Source organism: Giraffa tippelskirchi, chromosome 8 (genome assembly GCF_054371585.1).
Source record: "Giraffa tippelskirchi isolate mGirTip1 chromosome 8, T2T-mGirTip1v1.2.pri, whole genome shotgun sequence".
Lineage (NCBI taxonomy): Eukaryota > Metazoa > Chordata > Mammalia > Artiodactyla > Giraffidae > Giraffa > Giraffa tippelskirchi.
Window position 1 is genome coordinate 140,596,674 of NC_137282.1, and position 26,260 is coordinate 140,622,933.

General features: G+C 42.7%; 1 protein-coding gene across 7 annotated transcripts in view; it reads right to left on the reverse strand.

Moving 5' to 3' along the window:
- Nucleotides 1–26,136, reverse strand: part of TRAM2 (translocation associated membrane protein 2) — a 145,101-nt gene extending 118,965 nt beyond the window's left edge. For 2 of the 7 annotated variants that reach the window (XM_081517373.1, XM_081517375.1), the window contains exons 1-2: nucleotides 25,890–26,135; nucleotides 22,301–22,430 (exon numbers count right to left, since the gene is read on the reverse strand). The gene's annotated coding sequence lies outside the window, so the exon portion shown is untranslated. Of the gene's footprint in view, nucleotides 1–22,300; nucleotides 22,431–23,468; nucleotides 23,533–25,889 lie in introns of all 7 variants that reach the window. The other 5 variants (XM_081517366.1, XM_081517371.1, XM_081517365.1 and 2 more) reach the window with 3 other exon arrangements.
- Between the last annotated feature and the right edge of the window lie 124 nt (nucleotides 26,137–26,260).

The window sequence follows — 26,260 nt, forward strand, 5'->3', positions numbered from 1 at the left end:
AACTATTTCACCTATCCTAAGCGAAGGCAAGAGCCACAAAGGCCAAGTTGTTTTTAATTTTACTTTATCATTTGTTTAATATTCCCACTTAATTCCAAAAAGGAAGTTGAAGTAACTTGATTGTTTATCTAAGAAAGTAGATTTAGGCCCAGAGTAGGCCTTATAAGCAAAGCATTCATTTTCCGGCATGGTTCCTTATGCAGAGAGATATGAGCCTAATAAATCCACTTAACCTGGATATTACGTATCACTTTGGAAAATGATTGTTTTCTTCATGGTCTAGTCCTGTGATGAGAAACAGCAGGGACAAAGCTACGCAGAAGATGTAATAGCAAAGGTCTTGTATACTATACTGGGAAACGCCTTGGTTCTGCTAAGATACCGGAATTATACACACCTTTTTATTAGACAAGTTTAGCACATTTAAGTAATAACCTTTCTGAAGCACGTAAGTCTTTAAATAACGGCTTTCAAACGTTTGCTGCTGCTGCTAAGTCGCTTCAGTCATGTGTGACTCTGTGCGACCCCATAGACGGCAGCCCACCAGGCTCCGCCGTCCCTGGGATTCTCCAGGCAAGAATACTGGAGTGGGTTGCCATTTCCTTCTCCAGTGCATGAAAGGGAAAAGTGAAAGGGAAGTCACTCAGTCGTGTCCGACTCTTAGCGACCCCATGGACTGTAGCCTACCAGGCTCCTCCATCCATGGGATTTTCCAGGCAAGAGTACTGGAGTGGGGTGCCATTGCCTTCTCCTTCAAACGTTTACTCTTCTATTAATAAGCATAATAGACGGAATGCAAAACTCTCCTGAGGTCTATCAGAGTTACACAAAAGAACTCTACGTGTAACTTTGCTATCTGTACTCCTTACAAGAAAGCATATCAATATTGAAGTAAGTAAAAGCAATGTTATTAATATTGAATCCAGACTTCTGTTCATTGTACTAGTCTTTGCTAATATTGAATTATACTAATTACATTAATATTTAATTTGGGGGTAGGTTCAATAGAAATGCAATTAGGACAATCTATTGAGGTAGGTTCAATACTGGGGCAATTCTGAATCTATTGAATTTAGAATTACCCTAATAATAAGATCAGTTTAGACAAGCTTCTTACTAGATACTTCTGACCTAGCCATGATGGAAAAGCTGGTACCATACAGCCCTCTCACTATAAATAACCACAGAACTAGATAAGGTACATAAAATAGACATTGGACAACAGTCTGGGGGGACTTTCCTGAAAGAATTTTCCTTTTCTCTCCTGAAAGAAGGAAAAGAAACAAGGTAAGTTATATATACACATAAAAAACTTCACTGATGAATTATCTCAAACATTTAAAGAGAAAATAATATTAATCCTACACATCTTTTGTAGAAAATAGAGGAGGTAGGAACATTTACAAACTTGTTTCATGAGACAAGAGTTACTCATATCAAAACCAAAAAAAAAAAAAATGTGGGGGACTTCCGTGGTGATCCAGTGGCTAAGACTCCATGCTCCCAACGCAGGATGCCTGGGTTGGACCCCTGGTCAGGGAACTAAGATCCCATATGCCACAACTAAGACCTGGTACAGCCAAATAAATTCAGTAAATAAATAAAAAGAACTAAAAATAAAGGCATTACCAAAAAAAAATCCCCCCAAATTGCTGACCAATATGATCCAGAACATAGATATAGAAGTCCTTAACAAAATTTTAGCAAATTGAGCCCAGCCATACAGAAGAATAACTATCATGATCAAATGGGGAATGCAATGTTAGCTTAACATTTGAATACAAATTAATGTAGTTTAACAGAATAAAGAAAAATCATGTGATCATCTCCACAGACACAGGAAAAGCATTTGACAAAATATAACACTCATTCACAGTAAAATCTCTCAGCAAACACAGAATAATAGGAACCTTTCTGTTCATAATGTACATATCTGACAAAGGACTTTTATCCAGAATATATGAGCAACTCTTATGACTCAAAAATAAAAAGATGAACAAATCAATTTTTTCAAAAAAGTAGTCAAAAAGGACTTCCCTGGTGATCCAGTGGTTAAGAATCTGCCTGCTAATGCAGGGGGCACAGTTTCGATCCCTTTTCTATGAAGATTTTACATGCCATAGGGCAACAAAGCCCATGTACCACAATTGCTGAGTTCATGTGCTGCAACTGCTCAAATCAGCGTGCTCTGCAACAAGACAAGCCTCCCCAATGAGAAGCCGGAGATCCTCAATGAAGACCCAGTGCAGCCATAAATAAATAAATATAAAACAAAAAGAAAAGTCATCAAGAAGACTTCTGCTTCCAGAAAAATGGAGTAGACATACTTTTACCTTACTCCTCCTGCTAAGTACAGCTAAAAACTCTGGACATTCTATATAAAGCAAAGATAAAGAGACTCTGAAAGGTGGGGAAAATGCAGACCAGCCATAGACTTCAGGAAGTGAGGAACAAGGAGGTAAATTCCCTGCGTTTTCTTTTCTCTCTCTCATTCTCTCTCTCTCGCACACACACACATCACACACACACATCACACACACACATCACACACACACATCACACACACACATCACACACACACACACCACACACACACACACACACACACACACACACACACACACACACACACACACACACACACACACACACACACTCACTCTAGAAAAGCCTACTGGCTCTAGCCAAAGACGCAAAGGGACAACCTTGAGTCTGGTTTCAGCTGTTCAATATTTTTTTGGTATGCTGTGAGAAACAAATCACCCATCCAGCCTAAACTTTGATGAGGTTTAACGAAGAGCCCTAATACAACTTAAAACTATTTTTCCCCCCCTGAGGCCAAAACTCTACTTTCTTATTTCAACTTCCTCTCCTTAAGAATTCCTTCTTTAAGGAATTCCTTAAAGAAGGAATTCTCTTTTCTTTAATTGTGTCAGCCATGTTTGCCCCACTTTTTTCAGTGCTTAGCCTGTATCCTATATTGCAGCTCCTCAACATCCATTTTACTGAACTATAATTTGCTTCAATATGTATACCTTTTGAATGCATAATCTGATAAGCTCTGATGAATGCATATACCAATGAAATTGTAAGTGCAATCAATATATAGAACATTTTCATCACCCTCAAAATTTCGTCTTCCCTCTTGGCAGTCTATCTCTTAGCCCCAAGTGTTTTTTGGTCACTATATTTGCATTTTCATTATAGTTTTTACACTTTGGGGTCTGGCTTTTTTCACTCAGCATAATGGTTTTGCCTGTATGTCACAGTTATCTGTAGTTTGTTCCTTTTTATTGCTGAGTAGTATTCTATTGTACAGATATACACCACATTTTGTGTATCAACTCACCAGGTGAAAGACATTTGGGTTGTATCCTGTTTGGGCTATTACTGTGAATAAAACTGCAATGATCATTCATGGAAAAAGAAATGATGGCATAGAAGTATATTTACTGACAGAGAAAAACATTCATGACAAATTGCTAAATGAGAAAAAAAAAAGGTTATAGAACAGTTAATACAATATGGACCCAATTTTGTAAAGAATATACTTGGTAAATAAGTAAGTGCACAGAAAAAAGCCCCAAATGCGTGTGTGTGTTGGCTGTGCCTCGTGGCATGCGGGACCTTAGTTCCCCCACCAGGGATCGAACCCATGCCCCCTGCAGTGGAAGCGTGGACTCTTAATCACTAGACAGCCAGGGAAGTCCTGAAAGCCCCAAATGTTAAATGTTAATGATGGTTATCTCTGGGTGTTGAGATTACATGACTTTTAAATTAAAAAAACAATAAAGTGGGGAAAAGACTGTAACAGGCACTTCACAAAGGAGGATTTGCCAATAAGCATATGAAAACTGATTCTTGGTCATCAAGGAAAAGTGGTCCAAGTCACCACACATGCCACGACTGACAGCACTAAGCGTGGGCCAAGACGCAGAGCAACAGAACCTCATACGTTACTGGTGGGAATGTGGAACTGTGCAACCGCTTTGAAAACTGGTCTGGCAGTTTCTCATAAAGTTAAACATGTACCTACCCTATGACCGAGCAAATACACCTCTAGGTATTTACCCAGGAGGAATGAAAACATTGAACACAGAAAACACTTGTGCAGGAACATTCATAGCACCTTTATTCCTAACACAGAATGTTCTAGGAAGAAAATCAAATTTCAAAAACTTGTTATCTTTTCCTAGTCCAGGCTTTAACGACTAGAACGGCAACAAACTAGAATCAACTCAAATGTCCATCAATAGGAGAATGAATAAAGAAAATGGACCCTTCCATACAAAGGAATACTACTCATCAATAAAACACAATAAAAAAAGAAAATCATTTCTGATACACACAACACAAGGATGGGCTTCAGTATCACTGGGTTGAGTAAAAGAAGCCAAGTACAAAGAGATCCACATTGATTCCGTTTATGTGAAGTTCTGAAATAGGCAATACCAATCTATGGAAAAAAAAAATCAGAGCAGTGCCTGCCTGTGGAGTGGGGTAGGGTGGGAGATGGAAGGGGTTGACATGGATGGAGCTGACAGATATCTGGGGGGTTACGACAGTATTCTGTATTGGGATGGGGTATGGGTTACATAGACAGATATGACTGCTGAATCTCAGAACTGTAAGGCCTGTGATTTCACTGTACATGAGTTATACTTCAATAAACATGGGAGAAATTTAAAAGAAACAAATCTTTTTGTAAATACAAATTCAAACATATAAAACAATAGAAAGTATACTTTTATAAGTACTCCATCATATTGGAGTAATGATTTGCTAACTTCTGTGACTGGTAATAAATTGCTTAAGACATGCATCACAACTGATTCCCCGCTCATTCATGAGCCAAGAATGATTGTGTGTTGATTTTCTCATAAAAGCCTTCCTCCTCCCCTGTTATGTCTCAGGGTTTGAGAAATTTCTCGAATTTTAGAATAGTAGAATTTTCTAGCCTTCTCAGGGATTTCAATGGAATGTCAGAATCTGATCTATTGACACCTAATTTTTAAATGTGGTCATTTTTAAATACCAGCAAGTCTTCATTTTTTAAGTTTTTTTTTACAGGTCAACATTGCCTTTAGGAGGAAACAAGTAGGATTAGTTTTAAAATAAGCTCAGTGTTTTTTTCTGTTTTACCAACTGAAGAACTACAGTAATAATTTATGCTGTACTCCTCTCCATTCACATTTTAGAAGATGAATTAATGAAAAGAATGAGGTAGACTGGGGTTAGGATGCTGTTTTTACCAATTACTTGCTAGGTGACCTTGAATAAATTTTTTGATCTTTCTAACCCTCAGCGTCCCTAACAATAGGTGTACGAATATGTACCTCAAAGTGTCATAATGAAGAGTAAACATCATCTGAGAAAATGCCTTGACATCCACCAGGAGCTCAGTAAATATTACTGCCTCCCTTTAACTCCTTAGCAGGGGACAAGAGTGAAGAATGTTCCTTCCTCCATATTTCAGAGGTAGGTACACTCTAAAATCTGGACCTTCTTTGGGGAATTTACACAAGTCCAGTTTGAACTGTTTTATAGGTGAGGTGGCTATGGATGGATCAAGGCAGGTGGGAGTGAGAGGGCTGTGTGAGCCTCACCTTTTATCTCCCTAGAACATCACGAACATTTGATAATAACTAATGATGAAAATATTGTCTTCAGTTTCTTTTCTTCTTGATGAAAGAGTACTAAGAAAGCCATTTCTTGCTGTTGTTTTTTTACTGCTCACTGGGAATCACTGATCTGGGACCAGGCCGGTGTGTGGGAGGTCAGCTTTCCCAAGAGCTGGTGGTGGGGACATGAAAGCACAGGCTGTCGAGGTCATTCTCAGATCCTGAACGATGCTCCCCAGTGTGGCAGGGAGGGCAGGCAGGTAGAGGTCCCTCTGCCCTCTGTTACATTTTGTTTAAAGATCCATTTCTGCTTTTGTCACCTCCCTCAGAGTGACCAGACTTCACTACAAAGCCCAACCAGATCTCTGTAATAAATTACCTGGCAAGAGAGAAAAGGACAAAGGAACGTGTTGGGAAATCTGACTTTCTTCCTAGAGCGTTCAGGGTTACCTGTTCCAAAGGGTTGTACTAAGATGTGTGTGCTGGGCAGTTTGCAGGCTAACATTAGTAGAAAAATTCAGTTGGTTCAAATCATTTATAAATTTTTTGTATTAAGGGTGAAATGTTTCCAAACCTGGAGAAATAGTGTTATAAGATAGCACTGGACATTTGTACTAAAGGTATAAATAAGCCTATAGTTGACTAAACCTTTACAACAATTATGTGAGGTTGATTATGTATTACCCACTTTATAAATGAGTAAACAAAGGCTCAGAGAGGATGTGTGTTTGCTTGGTGTCATGTGTATTGTAAGGAAGAAGACAAGGCTTAGAACCCTGGCCTCCTTGCTCCATATCTTTCCCCACTAGATGGTCAATGAATGCCGGATGCTAGTTTGACTTTACATATGTGTGTGTGTATGTGAAAGTGTTACTCAGTTGTATCTGACTCTTTGCAACTCCACGGACTGTAGCCCACCAGGCTCCTCTGTCCATAGAATTCTCCAGGCAAGAATACTGGAGTGGGTTGCCATTTTCTTCTTGAGGGGATCTTCCCAACCCAGGGATTGAACTCAAGTCTTCTGTACTGCAAGTGGACTCTTTACCATCTGAGCCACTAGGGAGGCACGTGTGTGTGTGTGTGTTAGAATAGAGTATGTTGGAATAGAGTTGCTTTACAATGTCTGAACTCTTTTGAGAGTAGTATTAGTTGACTGGCTAGCAGAAAACTAGCCCAGAGTGTGATCCTGGGGATCCAGAGAGGGAGGGAAAAGGTGGAGACGAAGGAAGCTGACACGAGCTGCTGTACGCAAACATGACAGCAAGGACTTCAGGATGAAGATATAAGAGGCATTTCTGATGGACTCTCTTGAATTGGATCTCCTTTCATATATTTCCTTTCTGGGATTACACCTCTTTTTCCAACTGGAAACAACCAATGCAGAGTGAAGAACAAGGGAAAATAGAAACACATATCATTTCCAGAGTGTCAAAAGTATCACCAAACTGAGGAAGAAATTTATAAATGTGCACACATAATTTTTTTTAGATTAAAAACACCGTGTCCCACCAAGTATAAAGCTTGTTCGATTTTTTTTTTGTCAGCCTTGTGTATTTTTATTAGTAAAGTTGAGCACTGAGATTATTTTCTTAGCACAGAATTTTCCAGTAAACCTCCCACATTAGTGCAAACTTCCTGTTCTTCTTCCTAGGCCCTTCATTACAGGCAGCAGGAGAGCTGATATTCAGCAGAAAATTAACTTGGTGGGGTGTATGCTTAAAGGCATCAACTTTCAAGAAAAGTAAGTTTTTGTTTTGTTTTACAAAGCATTGCTTTTTACTCGTGGTGGGCCTTTTGAAGTTATGGATTATTTTCTGAAGATAGAGGTTTTTGGTTTAGCACAACCCTCAGTACCTGCAAAACTCAGTTTGTGTTATTGAACTGAATGCCTAACATGTACTTTCACTTGACCAAATAAAGAAATTTTATGGGTTATTATTTAAGATACAGAATTATTCACTTATTTATTTTTGGCTGCACTGCACAGCATGCGGGACCTTAGTTCCCTGACCAGTGATCAAACCCGTGCCCCGTCTTGGAAGGCAGAGTGTTAACCTCTGGACTACCGGAAAGTCCCTTCAGCGTTTATTTTCGATGAGCTTATAGGAACAGGCGATCTTCGGAAACTGGATAAATGGATTAGTGAGGACTACAGTCCAAGAACACATTTAAAAAAGAAGGCTTTGCTTCTTTATTAAGCACAAAACAAGCACACAGCTAAGTAAACCTCCTCTTAAATTTGTGGTTATCAGGCTTGGCTGTATATTGTAACCACCTTGGGTAGAATAGTGGTAGCTTTAAAAAACATACTGCTGCCAGGTCTCAGACCCAGAAATTCTTGTATAATTGGCTTAATCTACAAATTTTTCCAATAGCCATGTATAGATGTGAGAGTTGGACTACAAAGAAAGCTGAGCACCAAAGAATTGATACTTTTGAACTGTGGTGTTGGAGAAGATTCTTGAAAGTTCCTTGGACTGCAAGGAGATCCAACCAGTCCATCCTAAAGGAAATCAGTCCTGAATATTCATTGGAAGGACTGATGCTGAAGCTGAAACTCCAGTACTTTGGCCAACTGATGCGAACAACTGACTCATTGGAAAAGACCCTGATGCTGGGAAAGACTGAAGGCAGGAGGAGAAGGGGATGACAGAGGATGAGATGGTTGGATGGCATCACCAACTCGATGGACATGAGTTTGAGTAAGCTCTGGGGGTTGGCGAAGGACAGGGAAGAGCCTGGTGTGCTGCAGTCCATGGGGTCACAAAGAGTTGTACACAACTGAGCAACTGAACTGAACTGAACTGAGCTTCAGATTTTAAAAAATTTCCCAGGAGATTCTAATGGGCGGCCAGAGCTGAGCATCATTCTCTTACATGAGTGAACATATTTAATCAGTATCTACTAAATACCAGGGCTTGGGCTTCCCTGGTAGCTCAGACAGTAAAGCGTCTGCCTACAATGTGGGAGACCCGGGTTCGATCCCTGGGTCGGGAAGATCCACTGGAGAAGGAAATGGCAATCCACTCCAGTATTCATGCCTGGAAAATCCCATGGACTGAGGAGCCTGGTAGGCTACAGCCCGTGGGGTCGCAAAGAGTCGGACACGACTGAGCGACTTCACTTTCACTAAATACCAGGCACTGTGCTGGGTACTTGTTATTCTTTATTTTACTAACATGGAAACTGGGACTCGTGGATGTTGACTTGCTTACCATGATAGAGTAACTCAGTGTTAAAGCTGGAAAGAAAAAAGATCCTAGGGCCTTACACTCCTTTTGCCATTTACATCATAGTAATTAAAAAATATGCTAGTGACTACAGAAGCCAATGTCTGACCTTTGAAAATGTAGGCATGAGTAAATGAAGACTGACTCACTGAAGATTAGAAGGACAGTCCTCAGAATGCTATGTGAAGCCGATTTTTAAAATATTTATTTTTATTAATTTATTTGGCTGTACCAGGTTTTACTTGTGGCTTGTGGAATCCCCAGCTTCAGCACATGGGATCTTTAGTTGAGGCACAGAAACTCTTCGCTGGAGCATGCGGGATCTAGTTCTCCAACCAGGGATCGTATCCTGGCCCCCTGCATTGGGAGCATGGAGTCTTAGCCACTGGACCACCAGAGAAGTCCCTGAAGCCAGTTTTTAAACATATATGGAAATAAAATCTGGGTGCCAGGCTTACTGGATACATATTTCCTTCTAACGTATTTAGAATGTATACATATTTCCTTCTATTTTTCAAAACCCAGCAACGTCTCTTACTGAATTGGAAATTGCAGATTGTTAGAAGGGCCTGATGTCAGCCCTTGTTGAGTTGAGCCTCAGAGATGTACTTACTAATAGCCATTGAAGAGCAGGACTGGGTGACCACCACAAAGAAAATCAGGGCTGAGCTGTCCACAGGGTGGGAGTCACAAAGGTGCTCTACGGCAGTCAGGTCACTCATTGTCCCTGTTGTAAGCTAGCCTGCTGTGGACTGAGACTGTGTATCATTTATGGAGATCCAGACTGCTTAGAGACCGAGGGAGCAGCTATTCAGTCAAGAAAAGGTAAGCTAAGAAAAACAAGACTTCAACCCACCCCAACTGTAATCGTGGTGCAGAAGCTCATTGCCTGTCTGGAGGTGGCTTGTGACTCTAATGTGTGAGTGCGCTGTGTATGTTTTGGTTTAAATAACCCATTATTCACAGTGTTATGCCTCAGGTGTCCCATCCAGGATTCCTTTTTCTCTCTGAATTTCCCTCCCTTCAAGGTCTTTCCTTCATCCTTATAAACTCTCTGTTGGCCAAGAAACATATGGAGTAAGCATGGCTTGTGGGCATTTTAGAGTTCTATTGGGAGAAGTGGGAACTATTTAAGAAATAAAGACAAATCTGAAACAAAGGCTGATGAGAAAGGGAAGTGGACACAAAAAATGAAATGGGCAGGCAGAGAAAGTGATAGGAAGGTACTTAAATAAGAGATGGAGAAGAACAGATAGTATAAGAAAGAGTGAATGAGACACAGCCAGTCAGAATCCTAGCGAGAGAGAATGGAGAGAAACAGACAGGAGCTCAGAGAGAGCTAGACAGACAGGGAGAGGGAGACAGACAGACAGAGGCAGCCAGTCAGCAACGGAGAGAGAAACAGAAAGAGGCAGCAGAGAAGACCAGACAGGAGACAGACGTGAAGGGAGAAAGAGAGACCCGTATCGAGAGAGGAGCTTGGGAACAGAGAGAGGTGAACAGGGAGACGGACGGCAGTGAGCAGAGGGGAGAGGCCAGCGGGGGTATGTGTGGACAGCACTGTGTGCGTCCTCACAGAGAAACGAGATGCTGGATGGGTTTGCCAGGAGGGACAGCCTTTCCACTGGGGCTGTTGAAGGGGATGAGTTTAGTCATCCTCAATAGAAGCAGGATTCCTTCCTCCCTAAGCCCAATCCATGTTCCATCCGGTGGGCAGTCTGGTGAATGCAGCTTCCTATACCCGCACCCTAGGCCAGGGGAGGACCTCACAGAATTAAAGATGTGGGAACTAAGACCCTCGTGGTGGACGTGTGTGGTTTCCTGGCCAGCCCTTTTCCATTCACTCTGCTTCCAGTAACGACCTCCCATGTTTGTGGGGAACCACCCCTGCCCACCCCCATCCCCTGTGGTTTCTGTGGCCTTGGCAGGACCTCCCACCATGCCCATTCCAGGGGCAGTGTAGGATCTAGGCTTGGCGCCTGATCCAGAGCATCAGTTTCCCCCAAGGTCAGTGACTGGCTCAGGGGTAGGCACACAACTCAAAGGAGGCAAGGCAGAGCCGATCAGTCTCCTTCGGAGGGTGTATGTGGGCCCCAGGGTTTGCCATCAGATCCAGACTTGAACCTGGGGACACGCTGGCTGAAGGTGGGGCTGCCATCTTGCCAACCTGCATAGTTGCAAGATGAAGCCAGCACACAGTGTAACAGAGAGTGAAATGGAGAACCTCTGCATTCTTGTGGTCTCTTCTGAACCCTGATCAAGCTGTTCTAAGTCAGAACTATCTCTAAAGTTTTTATTTATAAAAGCCAATAGATAACCTTTTTCTCTGACAGCATAAACCAGTTCAAATGGAAGTTTCTGTCACTTGCAACCAAATCCTAATTGATATAATGTTCTGGGTTATATCATCACATTCTACAGACTTGCAGTTTAAGTAACTTATCTAAGATTTTAGCTAGTTGGTACCAGCACATGAGCTGAGGTTTCACCAACCAAGTACCCCTCTGAAGTCACTCTTCCATTCTCTCCCCCTCGTTTTATTTTTAAGATAATGGGACCATTTCAAATAAATGGTTTTACTCTAGTCACTTCATAAGGTCTGAAAATGCCAGCTCTAAGCAAAATTGCTATCCCCAGGCAATGCTTATTTAGGCTCAGCTGTTTCCATATTCTATGATGTTCTCCTCTCCCTTCCTTGCCGCAGTAAGCAGAATATGACAGGTATCTCATATACTTTCATGTGAAAAGTATCTTACGGTGGTTCAGACATTAAAGAATTTGTCTGCTATGAGAGCGGCCTGGGTTTGATCCCTGGGTTGGGAAAATCCCCAGGAGAAGGGAATGGCAATCCACTCCAGTATTCTTGCCTGGAAAATTCCATGGACAGTGGAGCCTGGCATTCTACACTCCATGGGATTGCAAAGTTGGACACGACTGAGCAATTAACACTTCTTCTTCTACCAAGTAGAACTTTTACCTTTTAAAAGAGAACAGTAAAAAGATCCCAAAGGAATAAATTTCTAAAGCAGGAATCCCAAATATTGTAGCATATGGTTAGAGAACATACTTGGAGGTGCTGAAGCATCTTCTTAGTCTCTGAACAGTGGGCACTAGGTCCAAGAGTCATTTTATAAGATTGTAAATGAAACCTTCCTGAAGAATCCTGAAAAATGTCCCCTATGTTACATACATTTAGAGCAGTGATTCTCCAACTTTGCTGTGCATTAGTCTTTGGAGAGCTTGTTAAAACAAATGCTGGGCCCTGCCCCAAGAGTCTCAGTTTCTGTGGGTCTGGGCAGGGGCCTGAGAATTTGCATTTCTAAAAAGTTCCCAAGTGATGCTGGTACCGCAGGTCTGGGTGGCACCCCACTTTTGAAGATCATGTTTAGATTTAAAAATACAACTCTGAGAGAGTTTGACCAGCTGACATAAAACCTCCACACTGCACTGCCCTAGTCCTAGATAGTAGTAGACCCCCCACTTCTCCCCACCCCACCCCCCAGGAAAGATGCCAGCCAGAGCTTGAGGTGTAGCCTGGACAGTCGTGCAAAGGTTCCTGGTGTCCCCCAGGTGAGCCCACTTGTGAAGAAGATGCAGGACAAGCCAGCAGTCCAAGAGGGCTGGGATCTGCTGTTTGTGTGGGAAGAAAACATTTAAAAGTATGAATTCAGGGTTTTTTCCTTTCTGATAATACCTGTTACTCTAGCACTGTCCCCTACCCAAACCTCTCCTCTGACTCTACTCCAGGCAACAACTAGAACCCCCTTTTTAAAAAAAATATTTATTTATTTGGCTGCACTGGGTCTCAGATGCAGCATGCAGGATCTTCAGTCTTCATTGTGGCATGCAGGATCTTTATTTGTGGCATGTGAACTCTTAGTTGCAGCACGTGGGATCTAATTCCCTGACCAGAGTTTGAACCCAGGCCCCCTTCATTGGGAGTGCAGAGTCTTAGCCACTGGACCACCAGGGAGGTTCCAGCTAGAACTCTTTTATTCTCATTGCACCAAGGAAGGGCTGATATAGTACAAGAAACAGGAAGTCTATTTCCAGCTTTTGTGCATCTGACCACACAGGCCAGCCTGTTTAGCTGTGTGACCAGCATCGTGCACAGGGCACTGCTCCCAGAAGGCTCTCACACTTAGGTCGAATGCTCTGTGGTGGCTGCCCTGAATTCTTAATAATTTTAGCTTTGAATCTGTGACTTGTAAACCAGACCAACTTGGCCCCAGCTTGCACCAGGGGCTTGGAGCCGTGACTCTCGTGCATCCTGCCCCCACTGTGTCTGGCTTGGGATCCCCACTGCTCACCCCTATGTCCCCTGGTGCCACAGCCCCTGTCACCTCCCTCTGCCTGGGTTGTGATCTGCTAGCTCCCTCCACACCTGATGTGGGCCTGGGCACAGGTGCAGGCACTGGGGGTGTCAGGGCTGGGTGTGCCCATCCCATGGCATCTGGGGGTGGGATTCAAGGAAGCTGCCTTTTGGCCTCAGGCTGAGGGTACCAATCTAGTGGAGTTTCTTGCCCACTCATCCAGAGACTGAGTGTGCACATGTGTACCAGCATGAAGGTTGCCATCCCTCGGGGATCGGCTGTCTGCTGTGGGCTGGCATTGTGGGCCCTTGGGAAGGGGACATTGACTTTCCCAACCCCTGCCTAGCTTGGTGTTTTCACTTGGCATGGAGTCTGGCAAGTGATGTAGCCACCCTGAACATGGGGCCTGACACAGCCCACCAAAACCTCTGCACCTGAGAATAGCAGAGACATAATGAAGAGATGAAACAGCAGAGGTGAAATGAAGTACATAGACAGCCCCACGGAGGTTCCTGCTTTTCCTAGCACTGTGTGGGAAAAGAAGACCCAACTTTTGTGCTCCAAGTAGTAAAGATTTGAGCTGAGAGCAAGCTGGAACTGGGGGACCTTGGGTCAGGGATGACTTAGCACTGACCTGCACAGTCCAAAGGCCAGGTGAGAGCAGGCATTCGTTGGGGGATACCAGCATGGATAAACTGTGAACCAGATGAGGTGGATCTGTATCTGCATGTAAAGCCACTTGGACAGATTAAACTCCTGCCATCAGATGAAATGGAGGTTTGAAGTAGAAAGTAAGTTTGTTTATAGACAAAGAATCTTCAAGGTCTTTCCTGAATTTATGAATTGCGGTTCATACCTGACGTACTATCTTCTCCAAAATGGGGAAAGGAGGTTGTAGAGGCATAGGCTTAAGAATGTGCAAGAAAAGGCATCATCTTGCAGATTGGAAGCTGAGAGACTGGTCAGCCTGGCAAGGAACCACTGTTCAGAGGGCCTACAGAGAGAACTCTGGATGTCATCCACAAGAGACAAATTACCCAGGCTCGTGAAACATCAGGCCTAAGGCTGGTCAGAGGAAGCCACCCGAAGAAGCAGTGCCATGGCCCACTCAGAAACTTCCTTAAAGAGAGCTGTTTAAACTGTTCATTAAAATATTTTGTCCTATCATGGATATATGTTTCTTTTGCATTTTATTTGGGAGAACACTTTCCTTAAAGTAACTTCGCTAAAGTGGTTTAGGAATAAAAAAAAATGTTGGTTGCTAGGGGCACTGTCCCTGTGAAGGGCAAGATCAATACTTGATGAAAGTGAGCAGGAGCTGAGTTAGAAAGACTGGAAGGAGGAAAGGGACCTCAGCCTGATATTTTTACTGAAAAATAGTTTTAAGATGTTTTTCTTTTTATCTAATTTTTCTGAAACAAGCATGCTTTCCTTATGCATTTTTACAAGAGGGGGAAAACCTCTAAAAACAAGAGGAAATTGGAGGGACTCACAATACCTGTGGTGAAGATGTATTTATGATTAGCCTTTCTCTGCCTTTTGGAGGAGAGGAGGAATAAAGGAAGAAAAATCCCCTACATAGACTACCTGTCACATTCTGCTTTCATTAGCTGGATCCAGATGTAAATGAAAGAACAAACATTCCCTGGGAGCAACCAGAAAGATGAGGCAGCAGGGTGGTCCCCCAAGGGGCCTGGGTCTTCAAAGGGAGAAAGTCCACCAGCAGGAGCCCTCCTCAAGTTGTCAACTTGGACTAGATGGCAGCTGACCCAGAGGATGCAGCCTAGCAGGTTGCTGGGCTTTTGAGATTGCAGGGTGGGGGCAGGGAGTGGATTCTGTGGCCAGACTAGACCCATGTCGGTAAAACTTCTAACATAATCAGGTATGTTCCAGGTTGCAGCAAATGAGACAAAACTCAGATAAAATCAAAACCATTGCATCCAAAGTACACGGATGGTTCCCTGGGGTTCCCTGGAACTGGATCTGACTTAGGGAGGGTTTCAACTTCTCCCTTTGGTGCCAAATCTACCATAAGAGAGAACTCCCGATACGGATGCAACTCAAACCTGTGATAAACTAGGACAGAAAAAGCCATTCAAAAGGCTGAAGCAGCTACACAGAACAAAAAGGGAGCAGAGACAAGCAGACTCAGAGAGAAATGGCATTTGATCACTCAGAGCAGATTACTGACTTGTTCTTATGGAATCAGACAGGGTAGAAAAAGGTTCTTCAGAAGGGGGTCAAGGCCCCCATCCCATTTGAAAGAACATGCACCATACTTGGCTGGGCGCCTTTCTCCACCGGTGTGGCCTCTATGTAAAGAGAATTGGACCCTGGTTCTCAGAAGCTTGTGTTTCCTCTCTGTCAGGGAGCCTGTTTAGCTCATGATGGGAATTTTGTCTTCAGCAGCATCAGTTTTCAAAATTCCTCACATGGACACAAAATTAAAAGGGAAGTGGAGTCCCTTTGGGGTGTTTTATCTCATGAATCATCCGTCCCTTCCTGACTCTCCTGGGAATCCCATCCACACACAGAGGTCCCATTGACTCCTGTGGTGCCTGACAAAGCCAACTTCAAGAATGGAAAAGATGAGCCCTAGTTGATTTCATGTTGGACTCACCAGCTAAATTCTATTGCTGGCAATGGTCAGATCAGCCTAGGATTAAAGAGACAGAAATACAAGAGCCTGCTATTCAAGTACTTGGGGGTTTCTAGCATTTGGACTGTAAATAGATCCAATAATTTATATGCAGACAGATGAATGGGCAACAGAGCTCTGTAGAGCTGTTGTTGTTTTTAAACCTACTCTTTAGCCTGTTTGGGTAGTAACTAGGCTGTAAACACATGCAACTAAAGAAAGTCCTTTGTCAATTTTTATTTTTCTTTTAATATTAGAACAAGTAACAGAGTTTTAAAAACTTCATTGAAATCTGCGCAGTCCAAATCCTTTCCAGGGACACAGCAACTTTAGTTTTTGAAATACTTATTTAAATATTCAACAAGAAAATTATTTTTCATAAACGGGCTAGAACTGTTCTGTATACCTCACACTCCCAGGAAGAGAAGAGAGAGAACTGACTGATGGTCATCAGAAATTTGTTCTTTGGAAACGTGAGTATTTCTGTGTTATTCATAAATAAACCAAATAACTGATTTGTACACTCATTCATTCATCCATTCACTTTGTTCATTCACTGGACATCTGGTAAGTCCCTTCTTGTGCTAGGCCTAGGTGAGTAAAATGAAATTTAGTTCAGTTCAGTTGCTCAGTCGTGTCCGACTCTTTGCGACCCCATGAAATTAGGTAGATTCCAGTTCTATGTAAGATGGGGTAGGTAGCCTTGTGTCTCCCACTGAATGCAGCTATAAAACCTGGACAGAATACACGGAGCGAGTATGCATCATGAAAAGTAAATAGTATTAGGTTGATTGGAGAAAAGACCAAATTTTGAAATACCACTGAATAGGTGGTGAACCTGACACTTTTTTTCCCACTGATATGCCCTGGCCTGGTCTTAAGGCAGCCTCAGACCTGGAGGTGAGCCTTGGCAAGGATGCGAAATGAAGGCTCCAGGGGACGCCATTTAAATTCTGACATGAGGAATGGCAAAGGGTTTCCTGACATGCAGAGAGAACAGAGAAAATGCCTCACTTTCCTTTTTCCTTCCTTTGCTTTTCCTTAATCTCTCACATGATCCAGCCTGCAACAGCCCACAGGCACCTAAAATCTCTGAGGGAGAGGAATCCTCCTCTTTGATTGGAAAAGTGGCCCAAGAGAATAGCACAAATCCTATTACTTTTTTTTTCTATCTTCTGGTCCTTACAATGATGGATCTGATTCTTTTTTTGAAGTTCGAATGCTCATAGCTCTCACACCTCACCATACCCCCTTCCCTTTCTGCCCCACATCTGGGTAAAACTGATAGAAAGCTCAGATACTCCTTTGTAACTAGCAGGCAGTTCACACTCCCTCACTCCAGCATCAGACCCCAGCATCACAAACACCAAGCCATTTTCAGACCAGCCTGAGAGCTCTCCCTGCTCTCTCCAGAATGTAATAACCCTTTTCATGCCTCCTAGTTGCATCGAGCTGCATGTGTGGTATCACTGATCTTAATATCCAAAACAAAGAAAGTGGGGGTGGGGTTCTATCTCACTTGCTCTGAGTTACCCTGACAGCTCCAGACATGGGTGCAGTTACGGGAGACACGCAGCAGACAAGGGTCAAAAAGAGACCCTCCAGGGAACCAGAGAGCACCAGGGGGATCTCAGAAGATATCAGAGAGGAGGCAGATGAGGCGCTGCTCAAGTTGTTTAAGAATCTGGGCTTATTCTCTAGCCGTGTATGTGTGAATCTTACCCTGAAGAGTCAATGGGGGACTGAGAAACCAACCACGGCTGAGATCACCGCCCATGGTCAGATTGGCCACTAGGTGGCGTACACACTGGATCAAAGAGCGCGGCAAAGGCTTTGAAAACAGAACCAATATTGAAAACACCATCCACAGTAAGTTGTCAGACCTTGCAGACTGAAATCAGCTAAGTTGACTGCCTGCTAAAACAGAAATGGCAACATTTTACAGGATTCAAACAAGGCTCAGAGTTTCATAGTATCATTTCAAAATGTCCACGATACCATTATTCAAATTATTCAGCATATCAAGAACCAGGAATATCTTAACTCAAAAAATATGTACAATTGTTAAACTTCATAAACTGCATACAAAAAGTCCGATTCGCTGTATGTCAAAAAATTTTAATTATTACAATGTAAAAAATTTTAATAATGTCACTTGCCTACAAGAAGCTCACAATCTAGGGTTGGAAATAGAATAAAAAATGGATAATGACATAACCTTTATCACCTATGATTTTTTTTTGTTTTTGTTCAGTCACTAAGTCGTGTCCGACTCTTTGCAACCCCATGAACTATACAGCACGCCGGGCTTCCCTGTCCTTCACTATCTCCTGGAGTTTGCTCAAATTCATGTCCATTGAGTTGGTGCTGCCATCCAACCATCTCATCCTCTGTCGCCCCCTTCTTCTCCTGCCCTCAATCTTTCCCAACATCAGGGTCTTTTCCAATGAGTTGGCTCTTCACATCAGATGGCCACAGTATTGGCGCTTCAGCTTCAGCACCAGTCCTTCCAGTGAATATTCAGGGTTGATGTTAGGACAGGATAACGTGGATGCACACGACACCTAACTCAATCTGGAGAGGAGGGCATTTGGAGATTAGGATCACCTCCCTGGAAGCACAGATGCTTAAGTCTTAAAGAATAAGTAGGCAAAGAGAAGGTAGGTGAAGAAGCAGAAGGTATTCACACCGGAGCAAAGATATAAGGTCTAGTGGCCATGAGGGACTATAAAAATTTTTGTTTTGTTGAGGTTATAGCTGCCAAGTGGGATGCCCAGAATCTAGCCATGGAAGTCTTCATCATATACTACACTTAACCTGATAAATCATCGTATCTAGAATCTGATTTTAGTTCTGTCAACATTAACACAATGATCATAATGAAATCACGGCATCCCTCTGGGTCTTGGCTTCTTGTGGGAAAACACTATAGGTGTGTGACTGATATCGGTGTGGTACTCTGTTTCCCAGCCTCCTTTGCAGTTGGGTTGGCTGCAGGATCCACTCTGCCTAAAGGATCTGAGTGGAAGTGATCCATGAAATATTCAGGGCTTAGACGTCTAAAGTAGCCAGGTGCCTTTCCTGAATTTTCTTCCCCTTTCCCATGGGCTTTACAGGCCACATGTTGAAGGGACATGAAACAAGATAGAAGGAAACTGTATCACTCAGTCATCACTTGGAGGAGAATGCCTGATCAGAAACATCCATAAAGGAGTTTGCACAAGGGAGCAATCAACTTTTCTTATGTTAAGCCACTGAGATTTCATAGTTTATTAATGCATCATATAGTCTAGCCTATCTGACTATTACAGTTTCTCCATTTCTTTATCAAGAGCAAGATAGCCACCCCCAAAGTCTTTTCCAGCTCCATAAATCCAACTTAATCTAGAGAAGGCTCTCCTCCAGTTATCTGGCTTCTTCCTGGTGCTTTGCCTAAATTTCTTGGGATCAGTCCTGCTTATACTCTTCCTTTCCAGGATAATTCTGTATCTTCTTTTGGAGAAAGGACATGTGCCAGATACACCAGGGCTGCGTAGGCTGTCAGAGTTCACCTCGTATATCTTACTTCCCAGTGCTTGACTCATCTCTCCAACACCCCTGCTATGTGGTGGTCTAGGGCCTGCTTGAAAATCTCTAGTAACTGGAAACTCGTGACCCTGACTATACAAAAGTTCTTCCTCCCTAAACATTCTAAACAGGGAACACACTGCCCATAATTTATAATCCCCATGGACTGTACTTAAATCCCCCTATTTTATTTTTCAAATATTCCATTCAAATGAATGAATTGTAATTCCGTTTGGGACATCTGAGCCTTTTCCTGTCCTCTTCTCATCATGACAACAGTTCTTTTTTGCTTTATACAAAGAACTATTTATTTGGTGAGGTTGTATGGCCTGTGTGTGACAGTCCAGAAATGACTCTTATATCCATCAACTCCCTTATCCCCATGGGTAAAGAGCTTTCTTTGAAAGAAGCTTGTCCATAATGTCAAGGACAAGATCTGATAAGCAATGGTTGTCTTGCAGTTCACATCCTTGGAAATTTCAAGTTTCTCTGTATGTCCTGGGGTTTCTCTGAAACCACAAACATCCTTTAAAAGTCAACACACCTAAACAAGAAAATAGAAGGGAAACCTCTTCATCTAGATGGAAAGTTTTAACATGAAAGCTTTTTGCAGTGAGAGACTCAGCAGTCTTTGATGCAATGTGTTTAGTGGATAATGCTAAACAGTCCTTGAGTAATGTCAAGCATAATCCATGAAAAAATGACCAACTGGACTGCGAAAAACTCTATCAGAAGTATGAAAAGACAAATTCCACATGGGAGAAAACATTTGCAAACCACAAATGTGACAAAGGACTACTATCTAGAATATATAGAGAACTCTCAAACTCAAAAGTAAAAAAATAAGTCATTCAACTAGAAAATAGGCAAAGACATGAATAGACATTTCACCAGATGGTGGCAAATAAGCACATGAAGTTCAGTTTAGTTCAGTCGCTCAGTCATGTCCCACTCTTTGCGACCCCATGGACTACAGCACGCCAGGCCCCCCTGTCCATCAACAACTCCCAGAGTTTACTCAAACTCACATCCATTGAGTCGGTGATGCCATCCAACCATCTCATCCTCTGTCGTCTCCTTCTCCTCCTGCCTTCAATCTTTCCCAGCATCAGGGTCTTTTCAAATGAGTCAGTTCTTCGCATCAGGTGGCCAAAGTATTGGAGTTTCAGCTTCAACATCAGTCCTTTCAATGAATATTCAGGACTGATTTTCTTTAGGATGGACTGGTTGGATCTCCTTGCAGTTCAAGGGACTCTCAAGAGTCTTCTCCAACACCACAGTTCAAAAGCATCAATTCTTCGGTGCTCAGCTTTCTTTACAGTCCAATTCTCACATCCATATGTGACTACTGGAAAAACCACAGCCTCGATAGACAGACCTTTGTTGGCAAAGTAATGTCTCTGCTTTTTAATATGCTATCTAGGTTGGTCATAACTTTTCTTCCAAGGAGTAAGTGTTTTTTAATTTCATGGCTGCAATCACCATCCACAGTGATTTTGGAGCCCCCAAAATTAAAGTCTGCCACTGTTTCCACTGTTTCTTCATCTATTTGGGAACACCTGGAGTAACAGGAGAATTTGGCCTTGGAGTACAGAATGAAGCAGGGCAAAGGCTAACAGAGTTTTGCCAAGAGAACACACTGGTCATAGCAAACACCCTCTTCCAACAACACAAGAGAAGACTCTACACATGGACATCACCAGATGGTCAACACCGAAATTGGATTGATTATATTCTTTGCAGCCAAAGATGGAGAAGCTCTATACAGTCGGCAAAAACAAGACCAAGAGCTGACTGTGGCTCAGATCATGAACTCCTTAGTGCCAAATTCAGGCTTAAATTGAAGAAAGTAGGGAAAACCACTAGACCATTCAGGTATGACCTAAATCAAATCCCTAACGATTATACAGTGGAAGTGAGAAATAGATTTAAGAGACTAGCTCTGATAGAGTGCTGATGAACTATGCACAGAGGTTCCTGACACTGTACAGGAGACAGGGAGCAAGACCATCCCCAAGAAAAGAAATGGAAAAAGCAAAATGGCTGTCTGAGGAGGCCTTACAAATAGCTGTGAAAAGAAGAGAAGCAAAAAGCAAAGGAGAAAAGGAAAGCACATGAAAGGTGCAAATAAAAGGTGTTTACTTAGCCATTAGGGAAATGCAAGTTAAAACCACAATGTGCTATCACTACACTAAAACAGAAGAGACTGACAACACCAAATGCTGGCGAGGATGCAGAGAAACTGAATCATTCACACATTGCTGTTACGAATGCAAAAATGGTACAGCCTCTCTGGAAAATAGTTCAGCATTTTCTTTAAAAACTAAACATGCACTAACCATACAACTCAACAATTCCACTGCTGGACATTTATCCCAGAGAAATGACAATGTATGTTTACGTGAAAATATGTACATCAATGTTCATAGGAGTTTATTCCTAATAGTCAAAATCTGGTAACACTCCAGATGGTAAAACAAATTGTGGTACAAACTAAATATTGACACCTGCAACAGCCTGGATGAATCTCCAGAGAATTATACTGCATGAGAAAAGCTAGTTCCCAAAGATAACACATTGCATGATTACACTTATATTCTTAAGATGACAGATTATTGAAATGGAGAATAGATTAGTGGTTGCCAAGAGGTTAAGGATGGGGTTGGAGTGGGCAGGGAGGTAGGTGTGGTTATAAAAGCCCAACAGGAGGGAAGGATCCTGGTGATGATGGAAATGTTCCGGATCTTGCATGTATCAATATCAATAATGTGGCTGTGATATTGTATTACCATTTTGGAAGGTGTTACCATGCAGGGGGTACTGGGTAAACAGTATACGGAATCTCTCTGTATTATTTCTTACAGTCACCTGTAAATCTATATACAAAAAGATTAACAAAACCACTCCCTGTGCCTGGGTTGCAATCCATACCTGGTAAATTACAATACTGAGAGATGGGAGCCACGCATCAGTAGTTTTTAAAGATGGCCAGGTGATTCCAGTGGGCAGCAAATTTGGGGACCACTGAATTGAGCATTTCGGAAGCCTCTAAGGAGATAATCTAAGAAGAATGAGAAAAAACAAACAAACGATTTTCCTAAAGTTCTGTTAGAGGCATCTTTGCAAAAGGGAATGGAAGAAGCATCCTATTACATTTTGGGCACAGCCACAGACAATTTGATGGAGAAGCCCTGACTGTTTCTTATTCATCTCAAAGGCTCCTAGCACTGAGCTTTCCCTAACTGAAAGCTCCAGCCTCCACGCCAGCATTGTTAACCACTTTACTAATTGTATTAACTGACAAAAAATATTTCATAAATAGTTCAATTTCTTCCTATCCATCTTTATTCCAATGATCTTTATTAAATCCAGCCTAAGAAGTGAGTTATATAAATGCTGATAGAAGTTCCAGGGCCTCCCCAAGTATTACAGGTGTGTGGTTGTTTTAAAATCAACTCTCCATCCACACCTGGTTGGAATTTCAGAAACTAATATTCACTTCCCTTTTTTCCATGACATTTGTTAGAGATACCACTTAAACTTGCTCTAATAATTCGTATGAAGTATAAGACGAAAGGAGAGAAAGAGGCTGAAACTTTCCTCTCTTTAAGTTTGGACCCAATTTCACGTTTACAGTGAGTCCTACTACACTGATGAGTGGATTTTCAGGATGTTTCTCCATTGCATGTTTCCAAATGTTATCATGCCCTCTTTTTCGACCCAAGTCTTCTCTTGGACTTTTTCTTTTAACTTAAAACCACTGTTTAAAATGCACGATCAGAGCAACATTAAAGTAATGAGAAAAGGCAGCCTTATCGGATAAGATAATCTGCTTTCCCTCAAAGATGCCGTTTTTATTGCATTAAGGGTTGTTTGCTCAAAGAGATCTGAAGAAGAAACACAAATTAACTCTGTACATCAAGCCCTCTTTCTCACATCTGTTTGATTTTTACACTACTATAACAGAATTGGCCCTATGGAGACCCACAGAATAGGAAAAATGAGCTATCTTTAATATTTGTTTTTTTATTCCAAGAAATCTTTAGGGAAAGATGAGGTTAGACAGGGATGCTAGTGAGGGAATGTAAATCCATTTTACCTTTCTTTTACTGCTAAGCAAGAAAGAAGAGTCAGGAGTCATCTCTTCTGAAACAGAGGCGCTTCTGGATTTAAGCAAACACAGATGCAAAGCATTCAACTCAGTTAAGGACAACCAATGGAAGCAAAGCGGTGCACAAGGTTACCTCTCACCCCATGATGGAAATTTCCCTTCAGCAACACCTGGAGGCTGCACAGTCAGGACGATTTAAGCAAAAGACTCAGAGGCAGGAAACCCATACTCAGTCCAGCTCTTTATGAACGCAGCTTGTTGCTGCACCAATTTACTCTGCCTCTAATTCACAATTCTCTAGCCCTACCCTCCTTCGATTCTCACAAGGCATGGCGCGCTTCCCATCCAGCCCCCCTGCAAGGGCCTTTGCTCAGGCCAGTCCTGCTGCCTGCAATGAGGACCCCCTGACTCCCTGCCTGCTGGCTCCCTCTCAGACTTCAGGTTTCAATTATAATATCCCTTCCCACTCCCCTCGCTCCCGAGTCAGTCTCTAACTCTGAGAGTCCTATTCTCAGACTCCTATTCCAGGCCTTGACATCCGTTGGGGGGCATCCCACAGGTCTGCAAGCCTTGTAGTTGTCCAGCTGTGAGACCAAAGAAACAGCCTGGAGACAGCTATAAAGACACGGGTGGTTTATTGGACAGGGGAATCCTACAAAGGGTCCTGGAGCAACAACTCAACACAACTGGTGGACAGGACACGGCCACAGCCTTTGCTACTCAGGGGAGGAGGAGGCTACCATTTACAGGGAGAATTGACATCAGTTCCCAGGGACTAATTAAGCCCTATAATTAAGAGGACTGAGTATTTATGTGAGTGAAGCAGGGGCTGGTGGAGCAGGGGATGTACACAGAGCAAGAGAACAGCCATCTTGAATGGCCTGACCATATAACATCTAACAGATAATTATTTGTGAAATTAATAAATGCTTTCTCTGAAAAATTAATAAGTGCTTACTCCAGCTAGAAGAGTAGATGGCCTAACATTCCTTAGGACAATTTTCGTGACTAATAAAAACTGACTACATTTTTCTTCTGGCCTCACCGTGTGGCATGCGGGATCTTAGTTCGCTGACCAGAGATTGAACCCCTGCCCCTTGCCTTGGGAGCACAGAGTCTCGACCACTGAATCTCCAGGAAAGTCTTGACTACATTTTTAATTAAACATGCACACCCATATGATATCTAAATACAGAGACTACAGTGATCAGCTCAAGCCATTCAGGATCTGAGACCACTTTCTAATGATGATATGTAGGCTACTCATTGAGGCAGGTATCACATTCAGTGATCTGTGAGCCAGACCTGACCACTCGTGTTTCACAGCTGTTTCCTCCTCCAGTCACTTCCATGCATCTATTCTCTGTCCCATTCACCCATTAGAGACATCTCTACTGCCTTATGAGTCATAAGGACCATTGAAAGTAGATTTTAAAGTCTTGGAAAGCAAAGGCCACTCTTTTAATAATAATAACAAACACTATTGAGTATTTCCTCTGTACCAGTCAAAATGTTATGTGCTTTCCTGTATTAATAAAATATGCAGTGGAGCCATGATTGGAGCCCAGGCACAATGACTGCAGAGCCGGTATACACATTCTTCTTTAACCTGGATGTGATACTTCTCAACTGTCAGCATGACCTTTGGCAAGTTGCCTCAGTTTCCTCTTCTGTAAAATGGGGATGACCCAGTATCTATCTCAGACGGTTACTGTGAGGATTAAATGCTTAGAAGGTAGCCGGCCCACTAGACTCATTAAATGTTAGTTGTTATCATTATTGTTTATAGTTATGTCAAAAATTCCAGGAAACCTCTCAGTCCTGGTTTTAGCACGGAAAGTCCCCTGTTCTCGGCAAAAGTTCAAAATGAGTCTAGATGGCAGGCTTAGGTAAAGGAGTCAGAGGTACCCTGCTCAATCTCCACTGCCTGCCTCTTTCAGAGCCCACCTTAAAATTCCCCCTTATGTTCTGGAACTGACCTTTCCCCTCGCCACAATATTTCAGGAACCTGTACTCCTTAGTCTACAGGTCGCAGTGCAGAAAGCATTACTTTTTTTGTACATTCTTTTACGCAGACCACCGATCTGTTTTCTAAGAGCAAATTATTTGGTGTCAGACCGTTTGGAAGTCTATCAAGGTTTAAAAAGTCCCGGCTACCTGAACGAAACGAGACCATCTAGTGCCCCCTGCCGCCTTTCGTAGGAAAGGCAACCAAACAACAAACGCTCGACTCTTTGACCGTGAACTTTCGTTTATCAAGTTCTAAATAGAAATCGGTATAAATATCCTAAAATTGAAGTTAAGATTCCCGTTTTATCTTTTCTAGAATTCAATGCCTTGAAATCCAGCGGTTTACTTTGCCTATGCAAAAAAAAAAGACTCTAGCTTAATTATACTTTTCTCATTTACCTTTGCTTTCCTTGAATTTGACTGTAGCTGTTTTGACTTGGGTATTTATTTGTACTGGTTTTTGTCTTACTCTTGGCTCGCTTTCACTTCCGTGAAGCCCGAGGCTGACGCCCGGGGCGAAGGTTGAGGCGTCGGCTGGCGGAGGCGACCTCCGCCGGCTTCACCGGCCTCGGGAACCCTGCGACGCGCCTAGAAAACCCTCTGACGCGCGTCGACCGCTCAGCTTTCTCAGACGCCGAACTTCCCCGGATTTATAGAGCGCGCCGTTGGAGCCAATGGGACGCCGGCGCACGACTGAGTGTCAGATGAGCTCAACCAATAAGCATGCGAGTTAGGCGATGTGGGCCCGCCCACCCCGGCAGTGGAAGTGG